The following is a 16371-nucleotide window of genomic DNA, read 5'->3' on the forward strand; positions in this document are numbered from 1 at the left end:
GACTCTCTGCAGTTCCTCTCATATCTATGGGTTCTTTTAACATCATTTGATTTTATGGTCCGCAACTTGAGTGAGAGCTATGAGAGTGAAACAGCAATAGACATGAAACAGGAGTTTTTTTTTTTTTAAAAATGTCCAGGTTTCCAGGATATTTGGTCTTTTTAATCAATTTCCAAGTGTTTCCATGACTGGAAGGCTAGTCTCTAAATTTCCAGCTTTTCTAGGTTTCTAGGACACGTGGCAACCCTGTAAACAAATCCTAAATATTAAACCACAGCTAAGCTAACGACAGAGCAAAGGCCCCAATAGCTTTGGTGAGGATATGTCAATGTTTAAAGCCTGCTCTACTACCCCCAAGTTGCCAAAATTTCAGTTAATGCAGCATTTTAAAGCAAGTAAGCAAAGCAAGTAAGCTTTAGTGCAAGTAAGAAGAGAAGGCCTCATGTGTTAAGAGCTTAAGAACATGGTTAACATAGCTTTGCATAAAGGGACATGGTAGTGGGAAACACAAAAATATGTCTACCCTCACCTGTAGAGCTGGCTAACGGGTATTTTGTTAGATAGCTAACTGTACCAAAGTACAGAGGCAAACTTTGTATAGTCTGAACAAACCGTCTTTAACACACTCGGTGTGAACATGCCCTCAGTGTTTGTACAGCCGAGCTGCCATGTTCATGAAGCAGGTGTGATGAAAGGAGGGAGGGCTGGTGGCGGTGGTGGGGGCTGATCAGGAAATAGTGTGGGGAAATCTAATTTATTTTTCATACGCTTCTGAGATGGAATGTCATATATCATGCTATGCAGCAATTTTGTGCCAGTCCCGGCCTCACAAAAGATGAAAGAATGGTGATCAAAGATACAGAGAGAAGTCAGCTGCTGGAGTTGCTATGGGATCCACTTCCACTGAGAACAATATAAACTGTGTTGAAATAGTCATCCAGTATACTGTCACTGCTGGTGTTCAGCATGGGACAACTCACTTCAAACATTTTACACAGGAGGCAACAGGAATGAATACATTTTTCTGTCATATACACACTTGGAAGTGATGTTAGAGAAACAGTCCAGGGATTCAAACTGTATTCAGTCCCAAGTCTAACTGCAAATGGAAGATACAATATCTTGATTATTACCCCCTTTTCAACAGCGCAAAACTAGTGCTAGTTCTGGTCTGGTGCTAGTGTTGGTGTAGGTACGGCATTCCAGATCGACTCTGAGTTTACAGATGATGTAGCACATTAACACATAGATATGTTAATGGTCACAACAATTGTATTTAAGAGATCTGGGTTCAAAATAAATTGAATTTAAACCATTAAACACAAAGATAAAATTCTAACTCAAAGTGATTTTATACCATCAAACAGTAAATACACAATTATTGACTATTCACATGAACCTGAAGATATTTTCTTTAACTAAGTGAAGCTAGGCACACACAGATGCATTGACATAGACAGAAGTAAGAGTGTGTGATGACAGTGATTAAAACTGAGAGAGACACCAAAAGCAACACACTGCCTCATTTGTGTTCCAGCAACCGCACACAGTCTCCATCACAAACCAGACCACCTCTTAGATATAATCTGCTGTTGCTGTTGTTACTTTTTACATTACTCATTAAACCATGGACACTGTCGAGATTCACCAGAAGCTTTCAGAGCTATAAAGATATTATGGAGTTGATTGTGAATGTTAATAGACAGACACATCGTACTTTTTATCCCTGCCTGACGTGCTTCAGTTGTTCTACCATGAGATTTTCCTTTTCTTTTTTGCTACGTTCAGCCCCTATAAAAACACTCTGTAAAAGGATCTCATCCGTTCTCATATCCATTACAGTTCTTGAGTGTATACTGCTCGAACCCAATCTGGACCACTGCTTTACAAGACAGAGTAGGAAAGCATCCATCATTCATATTAATATACAGAACAAGCCAGAGCTTTCTCTTTCAATTACTGTTTGATTTATTTCTTCATTCACAAGGCTTGTCATTGATTGGCTGTCTCTCTCCAACCTATTCCTTTTTTTCTACTTTTAGGTTTGAGAATTTCCATCATCTTGTTACACACCAGAGATCAACCAATTACAGTATCTGTATCAGCCTTAGAAGCTCTTTCTACTTCACTGGCGCCATGGAAAATGTTCTGATCTGTACCATGTTCCGCATTGTGATTTCTAAAGAAGATATTGAGCTACATATAGAGGTTTACAACACTTTCTCTGCTGAACTGCCCTTATTTAGCAGGCCATTTGTTCTCAAATATTTCATAGTTTTTCCTCTTATATAACTTGCTAGTGGGTATGTGTCATTATCTTCAAACAAGAGAAGTTGATTTGCATTGGGAAGAAGCTAAATCTAACCCCACTGGCAGCTATATCTGCTGAATGATATATCTGCTGAAGATTTTAATAGGCAGCACTAGATTAATTGACTTACTGGGATTTTTTTTTTTTATTTGCAGTACAACATACAATTGTAGATGTAATTATCGAGATGCAACACTCACCAAACCCACACAGCACTTGTCTTTTGCTTTATGAAGATGAATACAAACAAAATTTTTGAGGACTGTGGGTGGGTGGAACGCTTGGTTTTGCCTTCTCACTCATTACTACATTCATTTGGGCAACTTCAACAGTATCCATGTCTGTGTGATATAAAATACAAATCTTTCAAAGAGCAAGAAGAATGTAATGAGAATAAAGAGGGTCTGCTTTAGTAGTCAGGGTTGCTTCAACATTTGGATAAAGTTGAGATTGGTGATCAGAAAAATGTCACTGCATGAATGCTGATATATGGAAATACTGTAATTGATTCAGAATTACTTATAGTGGCATTTCAGCTGTATTGCATAGTCAGTGATTCAGTGATCAGTATGCTCTGATGAAGGTCAGATAGGCTGAAAGCTTGCTAAATAAAGTGATATATTGCATGAAGTGTGCGAAATTCTTCACTTTCAGTAAGGTCAGTGATTTTGAATAAAGTCTACATATTTACATAGTCTCAGATAGGGCTACTTAGCCTGTGAAAACAGTTGGATAATGTCTTCTGTAACTAAAAATGAGCTCAGTCAAGTCTGAGAAAACTAGTCAAGTGGCTTGGCTTGAGCCTAACAGCAAGCATGCATTACAAACTTGGGACATTGAATTAACTATAGCAAGATATAAAAGTGGACAAATAAAAATCTTTTTTCATCAAAATGGAGCCTAACAAGTTGTCAGGTAAAAAATTGCAACAAAGAAATATCTAGTTTAACCTTGATACCATGCATAAAAACCACAATGAGCTGGCTTTAATCCAACTCAGTGGTTGAAGTAAATGTTTAAATCCTCGTTTTTCGAGCCAATAAAATGACACTGTATCACTATTTTATCTGTATTTGGCCATTCATCATAAGAGGAGAGGTGATGATCAGTGCTGAAGGCCATACTGTGCACTGCTTTGATGTGCAGAAGAATTCACACAATAGATGAATATGTGCGGGGAAAAAGATATAACCGTATAAATGTTGTATGGCTTCCATGTTTGTTTGTTTATTAAACTCCCTATTAGCTTCTGCATAACAGCCGCTATTCTACCTAGGGTCCACAGAGTTTACATGGTGACAACACAATACACATACTCACATTACTCATCACAATACACTGAGCCGTGCTAAGGGGGGAAAAATAAAAACAAAAGGGCCAAAAAACCCCCCCAAGTTTTAAAAAAGGCCCAGAACCCTTTAAAAACCCAAAAAAAAAAAAATAAAAAAAAATTTTTTTTTTTTTGGGGGGAAAAAAAAAAAAATATTTTTTTTAAAAAAAAAAAAAAAAAAAAAAAAAAAAAAAAAAAAAAATATAATAAAAAAAAAAAAAAAACAACTAAAAGCTCTACCTTCAAATAAACTAAACAAAGAACACAAACAACTAAAACCCAGCTAAAATAATGTGGCACGGATGGAGTGGGAGGTCAACAACGGCAGTCGCGGGTCTCTGGGGGCGACCACCTCCTCTTCCCCCCCCCCCCCTCTTCCCCCGCCTTTCGGGGTGGAGGAAACTCAGGGCCAGTCAATGTCCTTTAACAAGGCACAACTTTATATATTACACACTACACAAACACCGGTCTGAAACGGGACTTACGGCGGGGGGTTACCTTCTCCCAATTATAACCGCTAACGGTCGGTGTTTCCCCGGTTTTTCTTCAGACCTCTTCCAGTGCGATGATCTGCTCTGTCTCTCTGTCTGCTTCCTGCTGTCCGGCCCGTTGTGACCTCCGTGTCCTCCCTCGTGCCCTCTGTTCTCTCGTATCTTCCATAGTGTCCTTTTTATCCAAGAACAGTCACTCCCCTCTCTGGGTGCCAGGTGTAAGTCCTTATGCTTGATTAAGGTATGTCTCCGGTGGGGGAAGTAAAACCAACGTAACACAAACACACTTCAAAATAAAAGCATGCAATAATAAATAAGACAAAAACACAGCAAATTCAAAGTAAAAGCATGCTTAAATAAAATCAAACTTCCCCCGTGACATTTCCCCACACTTTAAAGTTAGCAGTCCCTGCAACATGTTATGAGTCTCTATAACGGACTGGAGTTTGTCCAATTAGTTTACCCTGGTGGAGCATCGTAGGGCACCCTCAGGTTCCACATTCACAAGGCGGTATGGCTACCGGTGCTGGAAGGAACCCGTAGATCATAGGCTGGATGGGTCCCTGCATCTGGACAACCGGCTCAGTGGTTGGTAGCGGGACTTCGGTTGGGGGAACTGTACACACCTTAAGTGAGTTCCTATGGATATTTTGTATTCTGCCACCCTTCTCTGGCTGAATCTTGTACACAACCCCTGTATCCCCCACCTGCTCCAACACCACCCATGGCTCTGGGTCCCACCAAGTACACAACTTTCCTGCCCCTCGTCTGTTCCTATCTCGCACCCACACCCTTTCCCCGGTAAAAGTGGTAACGCTTTGGCCCTCTTGTCATAGTGCTGCTTGTTCTGGGTGGCTGCACTCTCTATTCTTTGTTTAGCCAGGCTATAAGCTAAGGACAGTTTCTGCTGGTGGTCTTGTACCCACCCACCTACATCGTGCCTCATCTGTTGGGGACCTACACCTAATCCTACATCAACAGGAAGTCGCAGGTGTCGCCCAAACATGAGGAAGGAAGGGGTATACCCAGTCGCACTGTGTGTGGTGTTATTATAGGCGTGTGTCAGTTCGGGCAGATAGTCGGGCCAGTGAGATTGCTTAGACGTCTCTAAAGAGCGGAGCATATTTAACAAGGTCTGATTAAAACGCTCTGCACTGCCATTTCCTGCGGGATGGTAGGGAGTTGTGCGGCTTTTAGTTATACCATAGGTATCACAAAATTGTTTCATAAGTGCAGATTCGAAATTAGGTCCCTGGTCAGAATGGAACGGGCAGGGGAAACAAAAGGGGGGAAAAAAAAGGGCCAAAGAGGGCCTTAATATAATTAGCTGTTTGATCTCGAGTGGGAATAGCCCAAGAAAAAGGGGTAAACAGATCAGTAGCAACAAGAATGTTCTGGTAGGTGTCTGTGGGCCGACCTAAGGAAAAAAAACCAAACCCCCAACTTCTAAAGGGAAGAGAAAATTAAAAAGATTTAGGGGGCCTTATGTTCCACCCTGTCTCGCTGCAGGTTACAGGCAACACAACCCTGCTGCAACTGACGACCCCCCCCCCCCCTATAAAACAAAAAAAACCGCAGACGCACCCGGTTTGGGTTTTTCTCCCCCCCCCACAAAGGCGGGCTCCTTGATCCTCCTTCCACAAAACTTTTTTCTTAAAAAAAAAAAAAAAAAAAAAAAAAAAAAACTCTTGTGGGGGGGGAAAAAAATTTAAAAAAAAAAAATTTTTTTTTAATAAAAATAATTTTTTTTTTTAAAAAATAAAAGGGGCGGTAGAAAAAAAAAAGGGGGCTTTTGTTGGTCTCGTCGGTAATCATTTGAGGTTTCCACATACCTCTTAATGATTTGAAGGTCCGCATCACCAGCTTGTGCCTCCTCCCACTCTCTGCCTGTCCACTCCTCTTCACCTCCCTCAGGGGTCAGTTCAATGGCTGCCGTGACTGGAACGGTTTCCAGCTCAAGGTTTTCACATGAGGCATCTGCAGTCAGTGGGTTAATTGGAAACCGAGACAGGGCATCTGCATTTACATTACTTTTACCTGAGCGGTACTTGATGTCATAATCGAAGGAGGCAAGCTGTGCGACCCAGCGCTGTTCCACGGCACCCAGGCGAGCTGTCTGTAAGTGGGCCACAGGGTTATTGTCAGTGTACACCGTGAATCGGGCTCCAGTCAGATAGTCTTTAAATTTCTCGGTTACTGCCCACTTAAGAGCCAGGAGCTCTAGTTTGAAAGAGCTATAATTTGCATCATTCCGCTCTGTTGGGTGTAGGCTGCGACTGGCATAGGCTATCACTCGTTCTCGCCCTTGTTGGACCTGGGCCAAGACTGCTCCCAAACCATGATTACTGGCATCTGTGTAAACGAGGAATGGCAGGGAGTAATCAGCATATGCCAAAACAGGTGTTTGTGTTAAAGCTGCTTTCAGGTGATCAAAGGATGTCTGGCACTCTGAGGACCACTGTACCTTTCGGATTTGCGACTTTTTATCAGCAGGGATGCCTGTCAGCAGTTGGTTGAGGGGCGTGCAATCTTTGCAAAGCCAGAAACGAAGCGTCTGTAATAGCCAGCTAAGCCAAGGAAGGCTCGTACCTGTCTTACAGTGGTGGGGATGGGCCAGTCTTTTACGGCTGAGATTTTGTCTGGATCAGGACTCACCCCTTTTTGGTCCACCACATGGCCCAGGAATTTCACTTCCTTCTGCAGGAGTTTGCACTTATCCAGGCGCAGTTTCAAGCCATGCCGCCACAGTTTGTTAAACACCTCATCTAGCTGCTGTAGATGGGAGGAAAAGTCAGGTGAATAAATGATAATGTCATCCAAATAAACCAGTAAGGATTCTGACAATTGGCCCTTTAAAAATTTTTGGAACAAGAGGTTGAAAGGAAGGGGGGAATAAAAACAGGGGAGAGGGGCATACGCTCAAATTCATACAGCCCCAGCGGTGTGGTGAAGGCGGTCTTCTCCTGGTCTTGGGTGTCCATCTCAACTTGCCAATAGCCACTGGCTAAGTCAAGAGTAGAAAACCATTCTGCTCTGGTCAGACTGGTCAAGGTTTCTTCAATCCTGGGCAGGGGAAATGCATCTTTATGAGTTATTGCATTTAACTTCCTGTAATCCACACAGAATCTCCAACTGCCATCTTTTTTCTCACCAGTACTATGGGTGCCGCCCATGGGCTACAGCTCTCTTTAATGACACCTTGCTCCAGCATACCTGAGAGTAGGGATTTCATCTCTTTATACATGGCAGGGGAAGAGGTCGATGTCGTTCTCGGATAGGTGGTGCATCACCAGTATGGATGCGATGTTGTACCAGGTCTGTACGTCCGAAGTCCTCATTGTGCTGTGCAAACACCTTCTGCCATTTCAGCAGCAGGGCGCGCAGCTCCTCCTGTTGCTGCTCAGACAGATCAGGCCTGTTGGAGAGTTCACTCACCCCTATCGGCAGCTTCTGGTCCTCCTCGTCAACTGCAGCATTTACCAGTGTCACTCCAACAACACAATCACCTTCAAGGGACAGGTTAAGGTCGCAGGCTCCATGTACATCCGCTTCATCCACCCGGGACAGTTTGCCAAGCTTCTGGTACCGATCTAGCATCAAACAGTAGGGGTGTGGGTTAAAAACTCTCACAGGGACTCTGCCATTTCTTATCACTGCTAGGGTCCTGGCCACCCCTCACACTGCAAGTCTCAGGCAGCGCTTCAATTAGGGCACAGTAATCTTTTCCCCCAGGCTCATCCGAGCCCGACCCCACACCAGTACTTCACTCTTTGGGGGAATTTTGATGACCCGTCGGCTGGCTGGCCGCACGTACCCCAACATCCCGTCCTCTGTCATGGTAGCCTCAATGTGTCTGCATGTAGCAAATGCATCCCTCCAAACCCGCTGTCTCTGTAACGTCTGTGGGGGGGAACAGACCCTCTGGGACATTTAAAAAAAACAGTCCAACAAGCAGTAACAACATTCATTCCAATGATGAGTGGGTGTGTACAGTGTTCATCCTTCACAATCACAATTCCTCTTCCAGGTATCTTAGCACCCTCTAGCTCCAAATTTAAAACGCCAAAACCTTTTAAAAGAAAAATACCACTTGTCCCTTCTAAAAAAAAAAAAAAAAAAATTATTAAAAAAATATTAAAAGTAAAATTTTTGCTCAAAGAGGCTTTGCTGCATTAAGGTGACCTGGGACCCCCGGTCCAAAAACCCCCAAAAAAAAAACCCCTATAAATTTTTCTATAGTTGGACACCTTCCAATAAATGCTTCAGTGGGCCCGTTTTCTTCTGTTGTACTTTCAACCCCTGCCCCTCGGACCTCAGCAGCAGGGAAAGTTAGTTTAAAGCCTGCCGAGAAGTAGTTGGCCTCCTACAAAATCTAGCTATGTGGCCGGCTTGTCTGCATTGGCGGCAAATGGGCCTACCTTGCCCATCCAAGGGGTTCCTTTGGAAAACTGATCGTTGTCGCTCCCTATAGGGCTGTATTAGGGGCTGTGGTGCAATAACAGCTGGTTGAAGGAGCGGTTTAATCTCTCGCAACAGTTCCTGGGTCAGTCCGGTCCATCTGAGATTTCACCCTTCCAAAAACCCCTTTTTTGAGGGCCCCCCCCCCGGGGGGCCCTATGGAGGAGGGCACATTTGGTTTATACACAGAAGCACAGATTACCTCCGGTTGGGGGTTCCCATGTTCTGTATCAAGCAGCAGCGCCATCCTGTCTGAGTGCAGAAAAAGTTTCATCAGGGTTACGGCGGGCATAGACCTTCAGGGCCTGAGCCAGGGAACTTTCACGCAGCCCCAACAGCAGCTGGTCTCGCAGGACTGTGTCAGGGGAGTTCCATCAGGGTCATGTTGCCGCAACCTGCAATACAGCTCTCTTAGTCTTAGAATGAATGAGGGCACAGTCTCGTCTGGTCTTTGGACACAACTAAAAAACTGAGACCTTAACACTGGGGGCGGGGGTTCTGTCTCCATATAGAGAGTCCAAATACAGAAAGATTTTGCGTACTCTATCCCTTTCGTCATCCTCTAAAACACTGACCTGCCGTTTGGCTTCCCCAGCTAACGCACCCAACACAATGTCAATTTTTCTGGCCTCTGCTAGCTCTTGCGCTCCAAGTAAGCCCTGTATTTGCTCCTTCCAGTCATGATATTTCAGGTCACAATTTGGTCCTTTAAACTTTGGCAGCCAAGGGGCACCAGGATATACAGGCATCATCATATTCACTGTTTTAAAATACACCACACTGCTCTCTGTACCCGATCCTGCCGACAACGCCAAAATGTGAGCCGTGCTAAGGGTGGATAAATTAAAACACAAGTGCCGACAACGCCACCTAGGTTTAACTGAGGCCTAGGACCTCTTAGGATCACCAAATTAAAGTTAGGGTAAACAGGTTCTTTTATGTCGGGGGAGAGCAGTAAACAGTGTTATTTTTAAAACAATGAGTACAGCCAGTGGAACACAGTTGAACACAATTTATTTTAAAATAAGTAAAAACAACTAAAAGCTCTACCTTCAAATAAACTAAACAAAGAACACAAACAACTAAAACCCAGCTAAAATAATGTGGCACGGATGGAGTGGGAGGTCAACAACGGCAGTCGCGGGTCTCTGGTGGCGACCACCTGCTCTTCACCTGGCTCCGCTCTTCGGCAGCCTGTCGAGGGAAACTCAGGGCCAGTCAATGTCCTTTAACAAGGCACAACTTTATATATTACACACTACACAAACACCGGTCTGAAACGGGACTTACGCGGGAGGGAGAAGTTTTACCTTCTCCCAATTATAGCCGCTAACGGTCGGTGTTTGCTCCGGTGTCTCTTCAGACCTCTTCCAGTGCGATGATCTGCTCTGTCTCTCTGTCTGCTTCCTGCTGTCCGGCCCGTTGTGACCTCCGTGTCCTCCCTCGTGCCCTCTGTGTCCTCCCTCGTGCCCTCGGGTATCTTCCATAGTGTCCTTTTTATCCAAGAACAGTCACTCCCCTCTCTGGGTGCCAGGTGTAAGTCCTTATGCTTGATTAAGGTATGTCTCCGGTGGGGAAGTAAAACCAACGTAACACAAACACACTTCAAAATAAAAGCATGCAATAATAAATAAGACAAAAACACAGCAAATTCAAAGTAAAAGCATGCTTAAATAAAATCAAACTTCCCCCGTGACAAATACACTGGCACAACATAACATACCTCTACTGTAAATTAAACAATAACAACTGGAACAATGTAAAGACAAACACACAAAAAATAAGAATGAGAACAATAAATAAAAAAGACCGGCTCTGACTGAATATCATTTCACCTTGACTGCCCCATTGAACCCTCACACACCAAAGAGTACTCATTAATTATTAAGTAGTAATGCTCTTTTATCCAAAAAAAAACCCCATATACATTATTTTGTTATGTAATGTAAACAGTATTTACACATCAGCATAAACTTGTTAGCTCGGTTTTCGTCTCTACCCCTCCTATCTGGCTCTTTGGCTGCTAAATGCTATGCTCACCAGCTCAAAATGTTTTGTCTGTTGTTCGGTATTGGGCAGGTATTATACAGTGTTCCCTGCTCTAAGGAGCCTTTTTTAGCTAATTGCGTTGGTTTTCTGGGTCACAGCATTTAAAGCATAAAAGCTCTGATGAACAGAGTCTTGTGATAATTTTCTTTGTCACCACGAGCAGCCCTTTTCACATAACGCACAGTCTTGTGAGCCATTGTTAATATGAATATGTTGATTGGTAGTGCCTCTGGAAACCTAACACTAGGTCTTATGTGTAACAACGCGTGTAATTATCATAATTACAAAGCAGCAATTAGGAAAAGTTACATCCATAATGGCCTGATTGTAGTTCAGCTCGAGCAGGGGACACCAGCGAGCTGTTCAAACTGAGCCTCTGGTACAATCATGCCCACTTCAACTCAGTGGAGGTGCTGAGAACGTGATGCAGGTATTTTGTAAACACTCCCACATCGTGATTCTATATATCCTGACATTTAAATGCTGTAACTGTGCACCAGGCAGTGTGATATATCCATGCATCATTTAAGTGTGAATCAAATATCTCCCACATATTTTTCTTCCTTTGAGCCCAGCAGGGATCCCTCAGCCCAGTGATGGAGAAATCACGACCACAGTCTTTGCTCACTACATGCACTCATCACATCTTCTTAATTGATCAGTGACAGGTTGTTTCGTTGAATGCAAATTAACATTATCATTGTAGTATTCAACTAGAAACAACAATAAATGTATTTCTTTATTTGCCTGGCTTAATTGCCTATTAACTCGGGATTACTTTGTGTTTTTGTTAAATGATTTCACATGATAGTTAATCAGTTACAGTCCACAAATGCAACTCCTCCCCAACAACAGCCCATCAGCTAAACAAGCTTATATGAAGCGATGCAAACTAGGCCACCTCTAACGCTCTGCCGTGTTGCACACAATGCACAACTCCTGAGAAAGGAGAGCATTGATCTGCACTAAATCTGCGTGACTTTTCTATCCCCTCCCAATTCGGTGTGACAAACCCGCTGGAGCTGAACTAATGCTGTTAAAAAGCTGCACCAGCTGCCATGTGCTTTTGTCTGATGTGTTTTCTCGCTCGCTGCCTCCGCCGCAGAGCGGAGAGCAGAACTCTTGCAAAGTGAGTCAAAAAGCAGAAGAGCTAGATCTCACCAAGAAAAGGGCTCATCCGTCTCTTTTGTGACGCCATTTTTGAAATCTCACCTGTAGGAGCGAATCTATATTCCTACGCCGTCTGACTGTGGGTTCGTGCTTTGAAGTTTTCTTCTTTTTTCGCCATGTTGTTCCTCACCTGTCTCCCTCATCCATGATTAGCTGTGTCACTTTGCAGGCAAGCTATGAGGATAGGAATCTTTTAGCAGAGCACATGACATTGCCTCTCGTTGCATCATGACATCAGCATTATTTTCATGCCTTGGAAATGTTTTGAGGGGGATTCATCAGCGCAAGGTCCTCTGTTATCCTCCAGAATGTGGTTTCACTTGTTTGCAGAAGGAAACATGAGCACTTGGAATACCTGCGACTGTAGTAATAGGCTGTGTAAAGGAAAGGTAGAACTGTGGCTTTTCATTAAAATATAGCTCAGGTTTGAGGTGGTGAGAAGCCTCTTATATCAAGACATTTTTCTGTTTTTCTGCTGAAGAACATAATTATCACATTCTTTATCTTGATCCACTTAGAAAGGTAAGATTAATTGTACATTATCTTGCAGCTCTGGGTGTAAACAAATACGAACACATTATTCTAAGCTCTGAGCAAAAGGCTTCCGAATTGTTGCAGTAATATTCCCCACCCCATTGACCTGTCATGAATTGACACAATTTGCCACAAACGCAGCACTGAGTCGCAACAACATTGAAATCAAATCGAAACACACAGACGTTAAAGCTACACACCATCTTCACTCTTTGCAGTGGCATCAGCAGCTCCGATGTCCATCAAAGATAAACCTCCATAAATCCATATAGAAGTCGTATCAGAAGATCTTCAGATCTTGGCTCGTGGTCATCAGATTCCATCCTGTTCTTCAGTATCGACAGTTCTTGTTCACGCTGTACAGATCTCACCTGAATTACTCCAATATCTAAAGCAGCATGCCTTATGCCATAGAGCTGTTTTAAAAGTTAGATATTGATATTGATATTTACAGCTTTTATTTTCACCTCAGATACCGAAGTCTGGCACCGGCAGCGATTCTATGGTAAATGAGAAGTGATGATCTGAATTTAGGGACAGTCTCAAAAGATCACAATAGCCAAATTAGCTTTTCAGATAATCATTAACTTTAAACCAACTTCATTTTAATTCTTAACCCAATAAGCTTTTGTATAATAGCCTGTCTTTTCACTTTATACAAACATTCTGTGCAACCTTCAGCAGTCGTATAGGCCGAAACGTTGTGTTAATGTAATACTAGCAGTAAGTGAGTCAGTGTGTGGGAATCCCTCATTGTTTTCAGGATGAGTGCAGGATGAAATTACAGTCACTCCAGGTCCACTTTAAGATGTGATGTTAGTCCAAGATAGGTCCAGGGTCCATCTGTCTATATCAGCCAAACAGACTATGGATGTTCAGAACAGGGATCAAATTGAAATGTCTTTTTAAGAACACATGTAAACATCATTTAATGGTCATGTCACGCTTTTCTGTTGAATTTCACCACTCGATTTCTTTCCTTAATTTAACTTTTATTAACCGAGGCAAGTCCCACAGAGATTAGAAACCTCTTTTGCGAGAGAGATCTTGCCAAGACAGCAACATAAAAGGTTTCAGACAAAACAATACAAATTCAGCCAACAGATTTAAAAAAAAAAAAACAACTTAAAAACAGAAAACAATACTAAAATAATCCTAAAAGTAAGCTAAGAACAGAGAAGTTTTTTTAACAGAATTTTGGAATATGTTATATTCAATTCGTTCATTTGAATTGTCTGGAGTAGAAGACTTGGAGACTATTTTCTATCACTGTCTGTAGGAACAGACAGCAGAACAGTCTTGTGATCTGAGATAATAATTGCAGGATGAACTCTAAAATAGAGAGGCATGATGGAAGCTGCTCAGAGTGCCTTGTATACAAAACTCTGCCAGTGACACAGATGATGACGTATGGACGGAGATGATGGTGGAGTGGTTTAAATTTGTTTATCACTGCATATTGAGATTTGACACTGCTGATGCATTCATCTACGTTTTCAAGCCGAACACCTTATTATATTGTGAGAACACATTAGAGATCTCTGAATGCATAGATACAGCTAAAAATAAGTCTAAGAGGGAAGCTAACATAAGCGGTCACATGAAAAAGAAGACTTCCTTTCCTTCCTTTACAGGCACAAGTTAAATCGGTTGCTATGAAGGCACGTGTGTTAGAAAGGACTACAAAATCGGATCCACAACCATGTATGGTTGGTCCTACAATATAGTAGCTGTTTTAACTACCACTGTATTCTGCTCTACTTCATATTACACATTCAGCCTTCCAGGCAGTGTATGCAAACAAATTATTAAGGGCATGTCTGTGTAAATTTATGGCTAACTGTGAAAGTGAAAATTATGCATTTTTGTGTTTTGAAGCAATGCAGTACCACTTCTGAACAAAACTCAACCCTTTAAAACATAGGGTAAAGAAACTGCTGGGTAGTTACTGCCATTGTCTGACCTTTTAGCATCTTATTTGAATATTATCACATGGGGCAATATCATTTTACCTATGTGTAGATTCCATTGCCTCAAGCAAAATCTGCAAGGGCTACAAGAGTCTTATTTTCTCAACAGGTTTTCTTCATAGATTTTCGAAATATAACATGGTTAACATGGTTGGGGTGGGAGTGATCGGAATCAAGGATGCAGAATGAAAAAGAGTCTTTTCTAGACCATCAATTTACATCATACCATTACATGCATTGTCATTACATCTTAAGGCTAACTGTAACCACTCCTAAAGTGTAAAATTACATAAAGCTAAGCAAAGAAAGACTAGAGTAGTGATTCCCAGCCAGGGGTTCTTGGCTAATTTGAAAAAACTGAATTAATGATTTGAATAAAAAATTAAATACATCCACAAATTAGGTCAGCTATGACAATGAATTGAGGTGTTTTAATTGCAATTAAGAGTGCATGGAAACTAGGTACCAAGAGAGCAGAGGAGATAAAATAGTAAGCTAAAACATAATTAATAAATAATTGAAATAATTAGAGTAATGGATAAATGGTTGGCACATCCTGCTTTTGCCCCTCCATGTGATTACTGGACCAAACTGAACTAAACATTCAGTAATTGTTTATTATGGGGTACTTGAGTTTATCGGACTGGGCTGTACATCTTACAGAACAGGTTTAGAGCCACTGGAGTAGAGAACACAACAAGCTTAACCTGTTACATTTTCTCCTATGGTGGACTGGGTGTAAAGGTATAGGATTTTTGAAGTGTGTACAGTGCATCAGTGACGTCCTTCTGAGGATCCTATCTTGTCAAAGGAAGCAGTGAGCAGCCAACGAGGATCGATAAATGGATTTTAGGAGCCTGCAGCCCCACCAGGCAGAGTTGGACAGTACATACACTGTTCTCTCTCACACACCTCTTGACTGTTATGTTTCAATCAATGGACTCGAATGGCTGGCTGTCTCTGGTCAGTACAGCCCAATGACCACAGAGCCTATCAAGTGGCTCAGATTATTACAGCATGAAGCAAGAAGCAAAATGCAGATATATACAGTAGCATTCACATTCATAATTAATATGGTAACTGAGGAGTTAGTATTCTTGCACATTCTGCTCTAAAATAGAGAGGCAAAGTCCTTCCCTCCTGTCCCCCGTGGGACCGTAGTTTGGGAAAAAAATATGTACGATAGGGGAGAGACTTTATCATGTGTTGAATTGGACCATGAGTTATACACATGATGTTTGTCAATTAAGAAAGTCACAGTTTGTCATAGTACAAGTACAAGTTTTTCACACTTTCCTGAATGGGACCAAAAACGGTGCCGGTACCCTAATGCAGCACTACCCTAACCACAACATAACCCTAACCCTTTGGCTGTTTGCTGAAAATGTCCTTGTTAGAATACAATGGATACAGAGTTTTATATTTTTCTAACCCCAACCATCTCACTCCTCGTGCCTAAACCTAACCTAACCAACCAATCCAATGAAGGCAACAAACACTTGCCAGTCAGAGGCAAGGGTCAGTGAACTTCATATTCCCTTCTTGTAACGTTATCTTACTTGATGTGTTTCATCCAGCGACCCTTTAATCAGCCGGGCAGTGAAAGAAGGAGCACAACCCGTTGATCGTGTGACGAAACACACAGGCATCGTAGCTTCAGCGGCTCTGGATAGCTTGTGGAGAAAGTCATGATGTCTAATACAACCTTTGGATGTTCTAAATATGTGTTTTCACAGTCTTATACTTGCACAGTTTTATAACAACCATTTCCCCAGTATCACCAGTGGGTGACTGAAGCCCACAGAGATCAGAGGAAAGCAGAGGCTTCAGTGTACGGCTTCAGTGGCCTCAACATGCACTAAAGGGGTTCACTAAGCACTATAAATTACCAGCTGCCTTTGTTGTACAAGCCTCTGCTGATGGGAGATCTTTTTTCTTGTCTTTAGGCCAGATGTATGACAAAGAGAGGCAGCAGCATCTGCTCTGTGACAGGGGTGTTTACTGTACAGAATATGCAGCAAAGTGCATCTCACATCAAAGGGAGCATTCAGTATCTCC

The 16371-nt window shown here is 42.3% G+C and overlaps 1 protein-coding gene and 1 long non-coding RNA gene across 3 annotated transcripts in view; one reads left to right on the top strand and one right to left on the bottom strand.

Annotated features, from left to right (window-relative positions):
* The window catches only part of LOC127360122 (leucine-rich repeat and fibronectin type-III domain-containing protein 2), a 134423-nt gene that overhangs the window by 90807 nt on the left and 27245 nt on the right, over positions 1 to 16371 (top strand). The window lies entirely within an intron of this gene.
* LOC127360133 (uncharacterized) lies at positions 7063 to 7381 on the bottom strand. The gene is made up of 2 exons (XR_007883289.1): positions 7284 to 7381; positions 7063 to 7195 (listed from the first exon to the last, which is right to left on the bottom strand). It is a non-coding gene; the product is annotated as an uncharacterized LOC127360133 (long non-coding RNA).

Source organism: Dicentrarchus labrax, unplaced genomic scaffold (genome assembly GCF_905237075.1).
Source record: "Dicentrarchus labrax unplaced genomic scaffold, dlabrax2021, whole genome shotgun sequence".
NCBI lineage: Eukaryota > Metazoa > Chordata > Actinopteri > Moronidae > Dicentrarchus > Dicentrarchus labrax.